Below are 16,445 nucleotides of genomic sequence, written 5' to 3'. Positions count from 1 at the left end.
TATCTTATCAGTATCGATCGCAGATACCGGGGCTAGCAAAAATATTTTTCTTCCTTTTTACTGTTATTTTAATAAAAAAAAAACACTACCACCACCACCTACTTTCAGCACGCGGCAGCGAGCGTGGCTCGGCATGAGCCAGTAGGCAGGCCCGTGCACTTATCTTTTCTTCCTATCAGCAACAGCAGTAGCAGCAGTAGCAAAAATCTTTTCCTTCCTTCTTATTATTATTTTAATAAAACCACTTACTACTACTACGCCCACATTTAAGGAGCACGTGAGAAAGTTCTACAATCGCCACTAGTGTTGGCGGCCATTGTTCACTAACAAAATCTCGAAAAGAAGCTGAAAAACAGAGTTTCAGAGTGCAGTTTGTTTAGAAGACCTGCCGTGCAGAATACCTCTTGGTCGAAAATTTAGGCCAGCTGTGAATTTGCCAAAAACTGAGTTGGCATTTTTACCCATCGCAAGCTTCGCCACTTGCTCGCCTTGCTGGGCCGCCGGGGATGCCGTCCGTCCGCTGGTGGTGGTATCGGTTCATCGCTCAGGCCTCTTCTCACACCTCGTACTAATCTTTCGCCTTTTACTAAAGATTACCGTGGGAAGGGGCACTCCAATGAGCCTATAGGCCAATTTTTGAGAGGCTCTGCCCGTTTGGGCGGAGCCTAACTTATCAATCCAAAGAAAGAAAAGTATGTCATACCCCAAGCACACTACAACGGTGCTGGCCGTTAAGACGCGGTTTCGATCCCGGTCGCGGCAGTTGGATTTGGATGAGGGCGAAATTTTACATGCCCGTGTACAGTGCGATGTCAGTGCACGTTAAAAAAGGCCGCCACCGTATAGAAGAGGTTGAAGTAACGAGCGTTAGCTGTTTGGTTTACTAGACGAAGAAAGCGAAGAAGAATGTAATGCCATAATTTTGGTGAATCTATTCGGGAACATTGCCGCCTCACTGACGTCAACCAGAGATGATATCACTGGAATTTACTCTGCACCTGTGATATCTGTTGTTCAAAAGAACGTCGTCGCTTCGGCAGAAGCCGCCGCGGCAGCTCAGTGGTTAGAGCGCTCGGCTACTGATCCGCAGTTGCCGGGATCGAGCCCGATCACGACACCCCCCACCCCCTTAACCTACCCGAGAGGATTGGGAGGCGGCTCTGCCCGGCTGCCAGGAACTATTGGTCCAACAGACCCTGCATGGTTCGGCGGAGCAGCGCAGCGGTCATTACCAACGGGGTCCGAGAAGGAGGGACTCTGCCTTGCATTATAAGGGGTGAGACCCACTAGGGGCCTCTCCCGGAGCACCTCTCTGTATATAGAGATAAATGCTTGTCACCGCCACCACCGTTTCGATGGAGGCGAAACGCTAAGGCATCCGTGTGCTGTGCGATGTCAGTGCGCGTTAAAGATCCCCAGGTGGTCCAAATTATTCCGGAGCCCTCCACTACGGCACCACTTTCTTCTTTTACTCCCTCCTTGCACTTCCTCCGGGATCGGCGCGGGACTTGTTAGCGCGCGCGCGTCTTTACTTATCTTCCCTCTTGTATCTTTCGACTCTCCTACTTTCAGCACGTGGCAGCGGTTGTGGCTCAGCTTGAGCCAGTGGGCAGGCCCGTGCACTTTTCGTTTCATTCTTCCAGATAGCAATAGCCGTGAAATCATCCCGCGGTGTTGAAATTTATTATTAATTATCAAGCATATGTTGATTGGTTATCTATAGCCAGATACAGCTGAAAAAGACAGCGGCAATTCCTCCGTAAAGAAAGCCTTCAAGCCATTGTCGCCGTACTCAATCGGCTTTTAGCTTCTGGCGTGGAACCGCAGGTGGATGGCTTTTGACCATGATCCCATGAAAATACGTCCATGCCACAGGGTGGAGAGCCTCATTTGAGGACGATTCTTAGCTGCATTCCTTATTTGTATCCGACAGTAGAATTTGAATTGTGTTGCGTCTTCGATTTTTCGCAAACTAGTGTTGTATTTGTGCTGCTTATGCTGCCCCTGTCGATTCGCGCTTCGTTTTGTTTTTGTTTTAATTATAGCAGTAAAATGACGATTACGTGATTTGGATTATTGTTTATAGGTGGTGCTGTTTTCTGCATGGCAGCGGCACGCGCATCCGCCTTGCGACTTCTCGTTCTGCCAATCCTGGCAGCTGTTCAGCAGGTTGGTAGCGATCTATGTCCTTGTTTGTAAAAAAGTTGTGGCTCCAATCCACGATGTTAAGGTGGTTCGACAGCGAAGCTGTAAAACGACACCTAATTAATCATTGCGATGTCACTTGAAAATTCACACACGTGGCTCTACAAAGAGTGAAACCATAGACAAGTGATATGTACTTGAGTTCTATGCTGTATGCCTGATTTCAAAGAAGATATGGTGTGTGCTTTTAGTTTTTAGCCTGACGTTTTTGCTTACGACAACTACATGAAAACGCAACCGTAATATTTACCGGGAAACACACGCGGGGAGAAGGAATGTGCTTCGCAGTGTTTGCAGGTGGCGTTACCATACATTATGCGGTTTGCACTTCATACGAGGGCTTCGAATGACATAACCCGTTTGGAAGCAACTGCAAACCTGATGTTTACCGGAGCACGTGGTTGTAATTGTCAGCATCGCGCGTCGAAAATGGCCCTCATCTCTCGATGGGGAGGGACAGCCGGAGGGTAGGATGGGGTCGTCTTTTTCTGTTGGAGAATAAACTCTTTCACTCACTTCCCTTACGGCGCGGTTTGGGTGTCCACCGAGTTATGTGGCAACACAATCGTACACTCCGCGCTCGCATCTCTGACCTCACCCAGTAAGCTGCCCAGTATGCTGCCCAGCTCGCTGACAATAACTGGGTAGACAGATGCAACAGTGCAGCAAGACAGATGTCAAGCCGCAACACTTGGCGACTCTTTAGGAGTCTCATAGCCCCTACACAAACACGCTCGGAAACCCAGAAACACCTCACTCGCTCGATACACAGCGTTCAAGGAAACACAGAGCAGCTAGCGAACGTCTTACGCTCACAATACCTCAATCAGGATCAAGACCCACTCGGGCAGGATTAATAATAATATTAATAATAACAATAATAATAATAATAATAATAATAATAATAATAATAATAATAATAATAATAATAATAATTGGTTTTTGGGGAAAGGAAATGGCGCAGTATCGGTCTCATATATCGTCGGTCACCTCAACCGCGTCGTAAGGGAAGAGATAAAGGAGGGAGTGAAAGAAGTCAGGGAGAGAGATGTGGCGTAGTGGACGGCTCCGGAAGAATTTCGACCACCTGGGGATCTTTAACGTGCACTGACATCGCACAGCACTCTATTTGAATATATCAACGCCATTTGGACCGGGCACACTTCGTTGCAACCCGACTGGAAGACATCATTGGTAACCTTTATCCCGAAGGCGGGGAAACCGGTAAACACAGACAACCTCCGGCCCATCTCCCTCACTTCATGCGTAGGAAGACTGTTGGGAACGATGGTCGGTGACCGCCTCTCGTAATATCTCAAGAGCAAGAACACCTTCGCCGACACCATTTTCGGCTTCCGACCTCAGTAGTCCGCACAAGACGTCTTTTTAGAGCTTCATCGCGAGGTTCTCAAACCCACAGAACACCCACACAATGACAAGATAATCCTAGCACTCTATCCTAAGTGTGCGTTTGACAATGTTAAACATGGCGTCATACTAAAGCATCTTAGCGAGATAACTGTGGTCCTCGCGCATTCAACTACGTCAAACATTTCTTAACAGACCGTTTGGCCTATATACGCATACAAGAGACCGAGTACGGCCCGTTTGAGATGGGAACGCGGGGCACACCACAAGGCGCTGTGTTGTCCCCGCTTCTCTTTAATATTTCCATGATGCACCCCCCGGCACAGCTGGCGGGTGTCGGCGGTGTTCAGCATGCACTGTACGCCGATGATATCATCATCTGGGCTACTACGGGTAACATAGGAGAGATGGAGGAATGCCGGCAAGCAGCGGCGATCATAGTCGACCACTATGCTACGTTTTGCGGCCTCCAGTGTTCCTCGTCCAAGTCTTAATTTGGGCATATTCGACATTCTCCGAAATGCGAAACCTCCGTTCAGCTTTCACTCGCCAGCGGCCCCATCCGTGAAGCACAGGAGCTCCGAACACTCTGTCTCTTCTCTAATCAGCATCGAAGGCAGACATGACCCTTGCCAAACTCCGCAAAGTCGGCGACCAGGTGGGCCGAATGGTTCGCCGCGTTTCCAACAAGCGAGGAGGGTTACGAAGTAAGGATGCGGTGCGGCTCGCCCATGCCTTCGTAACTAGTCGAGTACTGTACTTGACTCCTTACCTACGCTTACGGAAACATGACGAAGATTGCTTGGAAGTTGTACTCCGCGAAATTTTCAAGAGAGCCTTCGACCTCAAAATCCATTTCCAACGCGCGACTACTCGCGTTGGGGATGGTAAACACCTATAGGGAACTTCACGAGGCGCATTTCGTTAACCAATACACGCGTCTCGCCTAGACCGTGTCCGGTCGCCGCCTCTTGGACCGGTTACACATCAAACATGACCATCATACAATGGAACGGGTTTGAGTGCCCGAACTGTGGAGACGCGCCCTCTACGTTCGACCCCTTCCGACTAAGATGAACAAGGAGGACCCTAATGGCCGGCGCCAGGCGCGGGCGGATGCCCTGCACCGCCACTATGGCTCAAACAAACACGTCTTCTACGTCGACATTGCAGGCCCCTACCACCACTCCAGGGGGGAATGGTACACGGCTCCAGACATACAAGAGGAAAAACAGGCAGACGGCCTCTCGTTCAGAGTGCCCAGCTCAACTCATGCGTAGGAAGTAGCGATCGCCCTCGCAGCCTCCAGTCGCGACTCTAAATTCATTCTCACTGGCTCTCGTGGAGCCTGTCGTAACTTTGAGTTCGGTTGGATCATTCCACTTGCTCACCAAATTCTTCGCCATAGTACTCGCGACTGCGATCCAACTCATCGCTCAATCATATGGGTCCCCGGCCACCAAGGCTTGCCAGGTAACGAATCCGCCCATGAGGCAGCCCGCGCACTCACTTACCGGGTACCAGGCGTCCCTTGGGAGGACCTTAACCCAGATCACAGCCCTCTTCTTTCTTTTAAAGATATTACTGAGCACTATCGTGTCGAACACCGGCGCTACCCAGTTCCTATGAAGGAACTGGATATAGCTGGCGAACGAACTCTCCTCAGGCTCTTTGCAAACACCCTGCTGTGCCTGGCGGTTCTCAAGCACTTTGAGTCTACTTTTGAAAGCCGCTGCTCATTCTGTGGGGAGGTAGCCGACACCTTTCACCCGGAATGAGGGACTCCGCCTTGTATTGTAAGGGGCGGGACCCGCTAGGGCCTCTCCCCGAGCACCTCTCTGTATATATAGCTAAATAAATGCGTTTCACCACCACCTCTCTTAAAGACGAAGCTTAAGCGTCCTCCAACTATTTGAATCCTTTTTTTACTTGTGTATTATTTTAGCCAGTTATGCCGCTGCCGTTGTCATACATTATGCGGTTTGCACTTCACACGAGGGCTTCGAATGACGTCAACCCCTTTCGAACCAGCTGCAAACCTAATGTTGATCGCATCGCGTCGGGCGGTGTTCCCATTGTTCACACGTGCCTTATCATCCATCATGTGGTTTTGATGCTTGTTTTGTGGTTTCTCTTTAGCCTAGCGTTTCTTTGCTGACGACGCCGACACCACGAAAATTTCCTTGGACGGTAGAGGTATACAGCTTTGCGGCGCTGTCCGGTGGCTGAACTACTATACTTGAAGTGCCATTTTCGCGATGCAAGTGTCGTCGTCACCGGGGCGGCGAACGTCGGGCTCGGTGGTCGTCCAATTAACCTACGTCTTAGCGGCGACTGCGCCGAATCGATTGTACTTGTTTTCTGCTTTATGCATTTTCTCTGCGACAATAAATGTCATTTTGCGCAAGTGCACGCTGAAATCTGCTTGCTTCATATCGATGACTAACTCTTCATTTTCCTCATATTCCGCTCGTTCGTTCTGCGCTTCAAGAATCCCGCTTTGAGGCTGCTGCCATGAACGTGCGTCTGAGCCGGTTGAATTAGGAGATGCAGAGAGTCGCTTATGACCGCATCGGCAGCTTCATGTTGCTGAAGACGAAGACGATAAGATGGACAAATGTGTCGCTAAGGTCGCGTTAAACAGCGAAACCAGCGCGGAACCTCATAGCGCCGTGCCCAGCATGAACAGAACCAGCTGAATGTGGCGTCACTTTTGGCGCAAATTCAGTGTTTTAATAAATCCATGTAAAACATTGCAGCGAGCAATGGAAAGATAAATAAAAGACGTAATGTGAAGCGGGCAGAGTGGGTGAGAGAACAAACGCAGATTAATGACATCCTAATTGAAATCAGGAGAAGAAATGGGCTCGGGCAGGACATGTGATGCGAAGCAAGGTAACTGATGGTCCTTAAGGGTAACGGAGGGGATTCCAAAAGAAAGTATGCGTAAACTACCATCCACATTAGAATCTGCCGGCAACAACCTCCAGAGCAGATTCAGCTATCCCTGTTGCGCAAAATGCGACACAGTAACCGAAACATTCCCAAAAGGAATTAACGGACAGAAGATTCTGCGGAATGCAACGCGTGCCCTGAGAGCAATCGACTATAGGGGACAAAAGTCTCCAGGATGCAGAAAAACCGATCTATAGGTCCATAGGTGTCCCACCTGCCAACGAACATTTGCTTTCACTGCACCACACTGGAGAGTGTGAGTCCGCCTATTACCTCCGCAAAGATTTGCTTTAATCAACTGTCTAATAACGGGGCTATCGGATGTTGTTCCCGGGTATGCATTCCGGAAAGTTTTCTCCTCAGTAGTTTACGTATGGAAATGTGCCCACACAGAACACACCGCCTCTTGGCGCAGCGGCAGCATCGTCGGACCGTGTGAGAGAGGGCAGTTCTCGGCGTGCGTGCGCTCACCGCCTTCGCTTTGCTGTCACGGTGAGCTTTACCCAAACCAACTCAGCTGCAAGTGGAAAATGTTTGACACCCACATATAACCCACGCTGTGCACAGACGCTCGCAAAAGCAGGGCGGCGACAATGCTGAACCACTGCTGATTCCTCCCCGTAAGCGAAAATGTTCCTGCATACACTTTGTTTCATCGCTATAGGCGGGCTGGCTGGTTCACAAGACCGAGAGAGGGCGATAGAATTACAGTGGTATTATTAGAAGCAAATATGACGCGTCCTGTTCGAATAGAGAAAAAAAGTACACGCATTTACTTATTATCCTCATCATCTTAATAGATTCCTTTTTATGCTTAGTTTCTTTACTAAGCTAGCAGTTCTTGTATATATATAGCGCCGGAAGATTGTTGTCATCCCTTACGTCCACGCATTATCACACCGTCTGAAGAAAGTGGAGCAAAAATTTCAAGTTGATGTTGTATTTTCGTCTCGCAGAAGATTAAGCAACATTTGCCGAGCTGTGCAGCGGAAGCGAGAGTCCCTACTAGGAAGGAGGATTGGTGGTGGTTGTACCAAAGCACACGCAGAGAGGTGGGTTGAGTGCGTCGAAGGTGTAGTATACAAGATCCCACTTTCATGCGGTGGGTGGTATGTTGGCAAGACTGGGCGATGTCTTAACGAACGGCTGAGGGAGCATCACAATTCTTTGGACAGGGCAGCCGGTTCGAATTGGGCGCTGCACTGCAGGCAACCTAAGCACACGTGCGCCCAATTGTTTCATCAGACATCCGTCATCTTCAAACATAAAGATCAGATAGTAAGGGAACTAGTAGAGGCATATCACATTGAGAAGGGGTGCAGCATGCATTAGCAAGCCCTCATTATCATTGGCTAACCACGAAATCACCTGTTTGGAGCATGCATTTGCAGCAAGGTAGATTTAAGATGTTCAGTGATGACGCAGTGTTTCTTGAATTTTTTTTTGTTCTGTTTAGTGTTTGGCGGAAATAGTATATGTACACATGTGCGTAATAAATCACCAGTTGAAGGTCAGCGCTCGTGTCGTCGTGTTTGTTCTGTCATCGTGTTTTCCGCGCTGTTTTACCATGGATAATAGTAACCAACTTGCTCAGCTTTCCGTACTTCTTGATGCGAAGGTTCTACATATAGTCCAAAAGAGATGAGCACCAAAGTGCATGGACGACACATTTTTCGCGCGCGAAACCAAGTGAAAGACCCATTGAAAATTTTCTGTCACCTAAAGAAGCAAGTCTCGCAGTGTAACGGTGGGACGTTGGCTGACTCAGCGCTAAAGGATAGTCGGATACTACTCATGAACGAAGTGGCTTTTCCCAGTCAAAGGACCGCCTTCCAGTCAATGGCATCCGCCGATTCTCATTACTCTGCTAGAGTGACAAAGATACTCCCCTTCCTGCAGGGTACCGCCGCTTTCTGCATAATGACGCTAGCAGGGTAATGGGAATCGGCTGACGCCATTGGCTGGAACAGGATATCCTTCGTCGGGGAATTTTACTACGACAGGGAATTTAATCAAATCCACCACTAAATTACGAAATCGTCCGAAAAGATCATGCTGCCCGTCGTAGTGGCGGCATTCCCTTTGTCATGATTCCTGAAGTAACGGAAGCTGTTTTTTGCAAAGTTATTTGCCACAATACTAACATTATCGCAGCTTCTACAGAAGCCTTTTCCTCTGGTCACGATTGTATATATGCAATTCAGATTTCCTCCAAAGACATCATTGTTACTGTCGAAGAATTGTCATGGGTAATTTTAAGCGACCAGCTATCGACTGGACCACCTATCGGTAACTGGTAGGTTAAAATCGCCCATGAGTATGGTTCGAGAGTAACAGAGATCAATTGATATCTCAGAAGCGGCAATTAATTTCATGATAAACTTCAACCTTCATCAGATCGTTCTGGATCCCTTACGCGTATAAGCCTCAGCAGAAAAATATTCTTGATTTGATTCTAATCAGTGACCATTTCCCCGTTCATTGTGCAACCCACATCGTTGAAGGCAGCCCGGATCACAGGATACCATTTTGTCAGTTACCTCTTGAGTGCACCATAACATGCCACTGTCCAACCCCTGCCATAAATAATTTTGCAAAGGCAGACGACACCAGAACCCTAACCCACTCACGCAAGAATTCGAAAGCTTTGCCGCTAGGACATTAGAAAGATTTACAGACATAGATACTGCTTGGCTAAGTTTTAAAGACGCAATACATTACTGTATATGACTAAATTCGTTCCGCTAACGACCAAAGGTGTAGTTAAAATAACGCTTGGAAAACAAGCGACGTTACTCATGCGCAGCGTCAAGTAAAGAGGACCCGCAGTGCTATCAAGGCCAAAGGCGGAAGTGGAGGAAGGGCTATAAGCAGCGCCGTTGAAAAACTCAAGGAAGCTACGAAACAAGCCAAAAGACCACTGTCTCAATGTAACTTTTCCAAGCTTTTGAAAAACAATCCACACAGATTTTGGAACCATTTTCAAACGGCGCCTTCTGGGCTGTCTCTAGAGGATATGGCTATTACAGCTAATATGTTGTACAACGATTTGTTCTTTCCAATTTCGACTAACGATAACGATACAAGCCCTGACCCCTGCATCACGCCGCGTACAAATACTGAACATCTCCCAATTAGTGATGACGGCATTTTTAATCTTCTACTTAGACTAGATCCGAGAAAAAGCAGCCGACCCGGATAATATTCTGAATGAATTTTTAAACTGATATGCGCATTGGTGCAGTAGATACCTCGCTATTATCTTTCTAAAGCCTATTTCATCATCAAAATTGCCCGAAGATTTGCATCTAGCAATAATTATGGCAATTCTTAAATCAGGAGTCACTGCTTTACCTTTAAGCTAGTGACCAATCTCTCTTACAAGTACATTATGCAAAACTTTGAACATATCATTTCGAAGCATATAGCCGCTGTTGTAGTCATTATTCAGAACAACGCAGGAAACACGCTGTTGTCAATAATGAATACGTGCCAACTGGCCCAACCTTTATGACTCATCGCTTTTATAGACCAAAATAGTGCACTGACACCACACAAGCATGGATTTCGATGCGGAATATCGACCATTACTCAATTAACAGAGGTCGTACACGATCTAGCACTTATTGTTAACAACGGTAACAGACAGAAACTGCAATGCTCGATTTTTCCGAAGCATTCGACTGTGTATCACACCATAAACTTCTAGAATAAACTAGAAACCATAATCGAGGAATTACATTCTTGGTTAGATTTTTTGTCACATCGTTCTATGTTGGTAGTTTTTGCATATATGCCCCATCCAGAACAATCCCCTTTACTACGGTAGTTGCCCGGGGATCAGTCCTTGGTACGCTGTTATTCCTGCTTTTTATCAACAACATAAGCAACAGTATTTATTGCAGTATTACATTATTTTCAGACGACTGCACTCTTTACAAAACAATTAACAGCTTGGAGTAGTTTAAGCAGTTCACTGAAAAAAATAACCGAATGGTCTGCTACATGGGAAAGGACAGTAAACATGCAAAAATTCGCTTGTATGACTGCAATAAGAAAAAAAAACGTCACGCTTTTCTTACGCCATAAACGGCGTATCATTAACTAACGTTAAACACCATAAATAGAGAATTTTAGCGTAGCCGGACAGCCGTACGGCAAATACTGTCACGCGTTCCGTTGCTACCGTTGCCAGGCTTACCTAGCGATATTTGCCGTACGGTAGAAGTTGCCGTACGTACAGTATTAGTTACCGTGTTTACCGTACGGGGGCTATAACTCTCTATTTATCTCGGTATCACACTGACCTCAGACCTGAGGTCAGTGTGATACCGAGTGTGATACCTAATAGAGAGTTATAGCATATCGTTACCGTGTTTACGTTACCGTTTACCGGGCCCGGCTAGCGACATGTGCGCATGCACCGCCACTTACCGATCCGCTAGCACTTTACGGAATGTTCTTTAGCGTTGCGGAGAGTTAGCGTTCGCTCGTAAACAAACATTTCGGCGCCCTGCACGGCCGCTTCGGACAAAATACAGCACCGCCGCCGCGCCCTTCGGCGCCATTTCTCGCTATACATGAAGGCATTCGCTTTTAATTTGCAAACTCTCACTCATGCGTTGAGGTTTGGGTAACAACTAGGCCATGTTTTTGAGATTATTTGCCAATTTTTGAGCAGTTAAGCCTAAATATATGTCGTGTACATAGCAAAATAGCAACGAATACACTGCAGCTCCTCACTTTTGTGCCCGATTGAACATTTTTCTATTTTTTCATAATTTTTTTTTCCTCGAAAAAAAAAGACTGGTAATTGTCTTACTTTATTCATCAGCAATTGCAGAAAATAAAAAGTTTCTCCGGCCCGGAGTTGGAGCGCTTTAACTTACTGCCACTAGATGGCGCCACTATGCTTACATCCAGACAGATAAAGAAGCGACGGTGCGGTACGGAAAACAGGTGTCGTAGTTGTGCTTTTTTACAGCGCTCGCAACGCAACGTGCGCTGTGTATGCAAGCTTACTGGGGTGTACGTAGTGAAATTGTCTTCTGGCCAGGGTAGGCAAAGGTGTCTAGCTTCACGGGCACATTTGAAAAGCCGCTGAGTCGGCTGTTAGCTGAAGTGTAGTCGGTAGTCTTTATATGCAGAGAAAAAGATTATTAAAGTTTAGCATTCCACTTCATGAAAATGATGCAATGCATCTGTATTTTTTTTTCATTAAGGCTGGGCATCTGCCATCATCATCACTCGTTTTAGCTTTACGCTAACTTGTTACGGGAAAGACAGTAGGCTAAAACGTCTTCTGGCGTGCGCCGCGCTAACCGCAAAGTCTGGTAACACGGTAAACGGTAACGTAAACACGGTAACGATATGCTATAGCTCTCTAATAACACATCTGCTGCTTTACGAAAACTTTTCTTTACCAGGAGACGCTTACGCTCCACAACAGTGTGTGCCAAACTTTCGGCCTTGACAGCCTTCGTAAAGCCAGTTTTAGAATACGCGAACACAGTTTGGTTCCCCCAATCAGTAATTAACATCACCAAGTTAGAGGCTATTCAACGCAAAGCATTACGAATAATACATATAAAAAAAGAGATGATTCCCTGACATTGCTTGCAGCTTCTTCCGGCTTTGCCACGTTATCAAGAGCAAAACCAGCGTGCCTGAAGTTCTTGGTTCCATTATTGCACCACCGCTACCAAATAGATCTGCAAAACGCATAACCTATTCACAATCAAAACCATCGCGGCACAAACACCCATTCACTCTAACCGAGTATGTATGTCATAATAACACGTTCAAGCGTTCTTTATTTCCTCTCTTCATTAGCGAATTTGGATCCTAACATTATTAGTACTCAGCCTATCTACTTTCCCGTAACAGTTGGAGCGTTTGATGGACGCCCAGTCTTCTCGAACCACTGCTAACCCAAAGTAAGATTTTCACACCTTGCCACGTATGCGATGTTGAGAGCTTTAATTGTGAAGTTTTTACTGCCATTGTCGATGACGTGTTTAGATGTATCTTTTTGCCACGGTCAATTTATCTCTTTTTACCTACCTGTACTTTTAGATTAAATGTGCTGCCATTGAAGAACATCTATTCCACGTGGAGGGCTTGACCACCTGGCGATCTTTAACGTGCACTGACATCGCACAGCACACGGGCGCCTTTGCGTTTCGCCTCCATCGAAATGCGGCCGGGTTCGAACCCTGTAACTCCGGCTCAGTAGCAGGCTGCTCTAACAACACAGCCACCGCGGCGGGTCAAGTTCTGCCTTTTAAAGCGAAAGCTTTACTACGCCAGCCAGCAAGTCATTTCGGCTCGTCGTTCACTTCAGCCGTATGCCGTGTGCCGTGGCCGACAACGACGGCCGTTGCCTAGCAACGCCGCAGCCGCGCTCCAACAGATGGCGCCGCCGTCGACGCCTCTGCCGTCGCCGCTCGCTCCACCAGATGTGCTCCTCTGGGGTAGAGGGAGAGGAGGTGTCACCTCACGGGGTATATGTATATATATATATATATATATATATATATATATATATATATATATATATATTACGGAAGCCAACAGTCACCGAAATCAAGGTGCATAGGGGAATGTTTCTTTTTTTTCTTTTTTTTAATATCTAGTGCCAATCAATTAGTTTTTTTTAAAGAAAATGACTTATAAAGCAGCAGAAGCAGCAGCAGCAGGACGTGCTACGTCCACCGCTATGGACGAGGGTGGCGCTGGTGAATACTCTCAAGGTTCGCTTACACGCAAAACATAAATACCCACGAAAGCAGCAGATTGGACAGCCGTCGCCGTAGCTCAGTTGGTAAGAGCACCGGACGCGATATTCGGAGGTCGTGGGTTCGGATCCCACCGGCGGCATGGTTGTTTTTTCTGCTGCTTTATAAGTCATTTTCTTTAAAAAAAACTAATTGATTGGCACTGGATATTAAAAAAAAAGAAAAAAAGATCATTCCCCTAGGCACCTTGATTTCGGTGACTGTTGGCTTCCGTAATATATTTGTCAAACGAGCCCCTCACTTCATTTGCCTTGTCTGCTAAGATATATATATACATATATATATATATATATATATATATATATATATATATATATATATATATATATATATATATTGATACGGGAATAAAAGAAGAGGCGGAGAGCGAGCGCGAGCGGCGAGCGCGCGGCTCTAGCACGAGGGAGATAGAACGAGAAAGCTTGGCCGCCGCCGGTCGTGCTTCGCCCGGCTCTCCTCCGTACTGCTGCTATATTTCTCTGGGCGGGCCCGTGGCCACCCCGTGGCATCCCACACCGTAACATTTTGGTGGCAGCGGTGGGATCATGCCGCTCACCCGCTCCCAGAATCAAGCACCCGACGTGCCAGACGACAGGAGTCCACCACCAGCCGATAGCGCCAACGACGCGGCGGCCGGCGCCGCTAGACCTAGGCGCTCGGAGAGGCTCGGCTCTTCGCAGCAGCCGGACGCCGGTGTTGAGCGCCTCCTGGATACAGTCACCCAACGGATGGACGCATGGGAGGCCCGTCTGACTGCCCAGCTGGGGAGATGGAAGCTCTCCGGCGCGAACTCCGTCGCCTGGTGCCAGCCGAGCCGAGCACAGGTCACGTGCCTTTGGGCGTCCCCGCCGCCGCTGTTTACGGCTCTGCCGTCGCTGGGCCTGCGGTCGTGGCCGCCAATGGCGTGCTCGGCGCGGGTGCGTCCTCGCCGCAGCGTTCGTTGGACGTTGTGGAATTGCCCACATTTGACGGCACCATCTCGTGGGATGCTTACCGCATCCAGCTGGACGGTATTGCGGCGGCGAGAGGCTGGGACGAGCAAATGAAGGCATGGATGCTCGTTGCCAAACTGAGGGGCCGCGCCACCGAGCTGCTGCAGAACGTGCCGCCCGACCAGCTGGGCTCTTACACTGTTCTGGCGGGCCTCCTCGCCGACCACTATGGTGCCTCAGGTCAACCCCGTGTGCAGTACCACCGCCTGCGAGCCCGCCGTCAAGAGCCCGGGGAGACGTACCAGGACCTCGCCGCCACCATTGAGCGCCTGGCTCTGCAGTCGCTGCCGGGAGCGCCTCAGAACGCCGTGGCCCTGGTCGGCACCGAGGCGTTTGTCGACGCCATCCGACCCCCCTAGGTGCAGCGCTTGGTCCGCTCTGGCCGTCCTGATTCCGTCCGCGCCGCCATGGCGCTCGCCATCGAGGCGGAATTGACTTTGCTGGCCACGCGGGGGTCGCCACCGTCTGCCGAGCGCAGCGTCCGGGTGCAGGCTCCTCGGTCCGCAGCCCCAACTGCGGCCTCTATCCGACGCCTGCGTAACGACGTCCGCATGACTTGCTTCCGCTGCGGCCTGCGGGGACACTACGCGAGGGACTGTGCCGGCCCTCCAACGTCGGGAAACGATTTGGCGGAACTCCGGGGGCAGTCCGTCCCCACACTCCTTCGTTCTCCGCGTCCCCTCCTTTCGTCGGCTCCGATTACCACTGATGCTCCTTACGTGCTCGTCGACGTCGCCCTGCTTGACCGGCACGTAAAGGCCTTGGTTGACACTGGAGCGGCTGTCAATGTACTGCACAAATCGTTTGTTGCTAACGCGCCCCACCTGCTCCTGCCAGCCCCCAAAACCCGGCTCTTAGCTTTTAACGGCACCCCTGTGGAGCAAGTCGGACGTGTCGTCGTCAACCTGACAGCACTCGGAAATACCATCTCCACCGAGTTTGTTGTCGCAGACAGCCCTATTTGGCCAGTGGTCCTCGGGTGCGGGTGGTGCCAGCAAGCCGGAGTCGTCCTTAATTTTACTAGAACCAAACCACGGGCGAGCCAAACTCTCTGTGGGCCGGGCTGGCTTAGCCGGGTTTCCAGCCTCGGTGTCGCCCTGTGGCAGTCCCTGGAGTCGGCGACCAAGCGTGCCTCAGCATCTCTACGTGACCTCGCGACGAAGTGGCCGTGTCGAGTAAAGCCATTCGACGTCACTACCGTGACTGTGGCGTCCGCCGTGACCCTGCCACCAGGTGCGGCAACATGGGTGTATGCCAAGCTTGACAGTCTGGTCACAGCAGACGTGCTGTTCGAACCCATCCGGTGTTCAGCTCCAGCCCGTCAGATGACCTCCCCTCGAAGCCTTCTGCCTGTGCTCAAAGGAGAGGCCCACGTATTTATACTCAACATCAGCAGCGTACCTCTCGCGCTGACTCCCGGCACGCAATTGGGTACAGCCTCAGTTTTGGACCCCGGGTCACCAGTGGCGTCTCTGCAACCTGAAGCCCCGCCTCGCCACCCTCCAGCGCCGGCGATCCTATCATGGGAAGAATTTAACTTTGGACCCAGCCTGACCTGCGCGGAGCTCGCCTCTCTGAAGACCTTGCTGCTCGAGCATCGCAGTTGCCTTGCTCTCAGCGCCGGTGAACTCGGGTGCACTTCCTGGGCTCAACACCGGATCAACACCGAAAACCGCGGGCCCGTTCATCACCAACCTCGCCGTGTAGCGCCAGCCGAACGGAGAGTCATCCAGCAGCACGTGTGCGACATGCTTGACCAGGGAATCATTGCCCCTTCTTGTAGCCCTTGGTCCTCCCCTCTCGTCCTTGTGCGCAAGAAGGATAGAACACTCCGCTTCTGCGTTGACTATCGGAAGCTAAATGCTATTACTAATTGCGACGTGTACCCGCTGCCTCGCCTCGACGATGCGCTTGACCGCCTGAAGGGGGCCCGTTATTTTTCCACGCTAGATCTGCTCTCGGGCTACTGGCAGGTGCCTGTTCACCCCGATGATGCGGAAAAGACGGCTTTCGTGACTCCCAACGGCCTTTACCAGTTCAACCGTATGCCCTTCGGTCTCTCGAACGCTCCAGCCACCTTCCAGCGTCTCATGGACTGAGTCTTAGGCCATTTGAAGTGGACTATGGC

General features: G+C 49.5%; 1 non-coding gene across 1 annotated transcript; it reads left to right on the top strand.

Moving 5' to 3' along the window:
- The first annotated feature begins 540 nt into the window (after positions 1 to 540).
- Positions 541 to 665, top strand: LOC144122262 (U5 spliceosomal RNA). The gene has a single exon (XR_013312869.1). It is a non-coding gene; the product is annotated as a U5 spliceosomal RNA (small nuclear RNA).
- Positions 666 to 16,445: the final 15,780 nt, after the last annotated feature.

The sequence above is a fragment of the Amblyomma americanum genome, chromosome 2, assembly GCF_052857255.1.
Source record: "Amblyomma americanum isolate KBUSLIRL-KWMA chromosome 2, ASM5285725v1, whole genome shotgun sequence".
Lineage (NCBI taxonomy): Eukaryota > Metazoa > Arthropoda > Arachnida > Ixodida > Ixodidae > Amblyomma > Amblyomma americanum.
The sequence above is the reverse complement of the archived record's forward strand: the minus strand, read 5'-3'. Positions and strand labels throughout refer to the sequence as shown.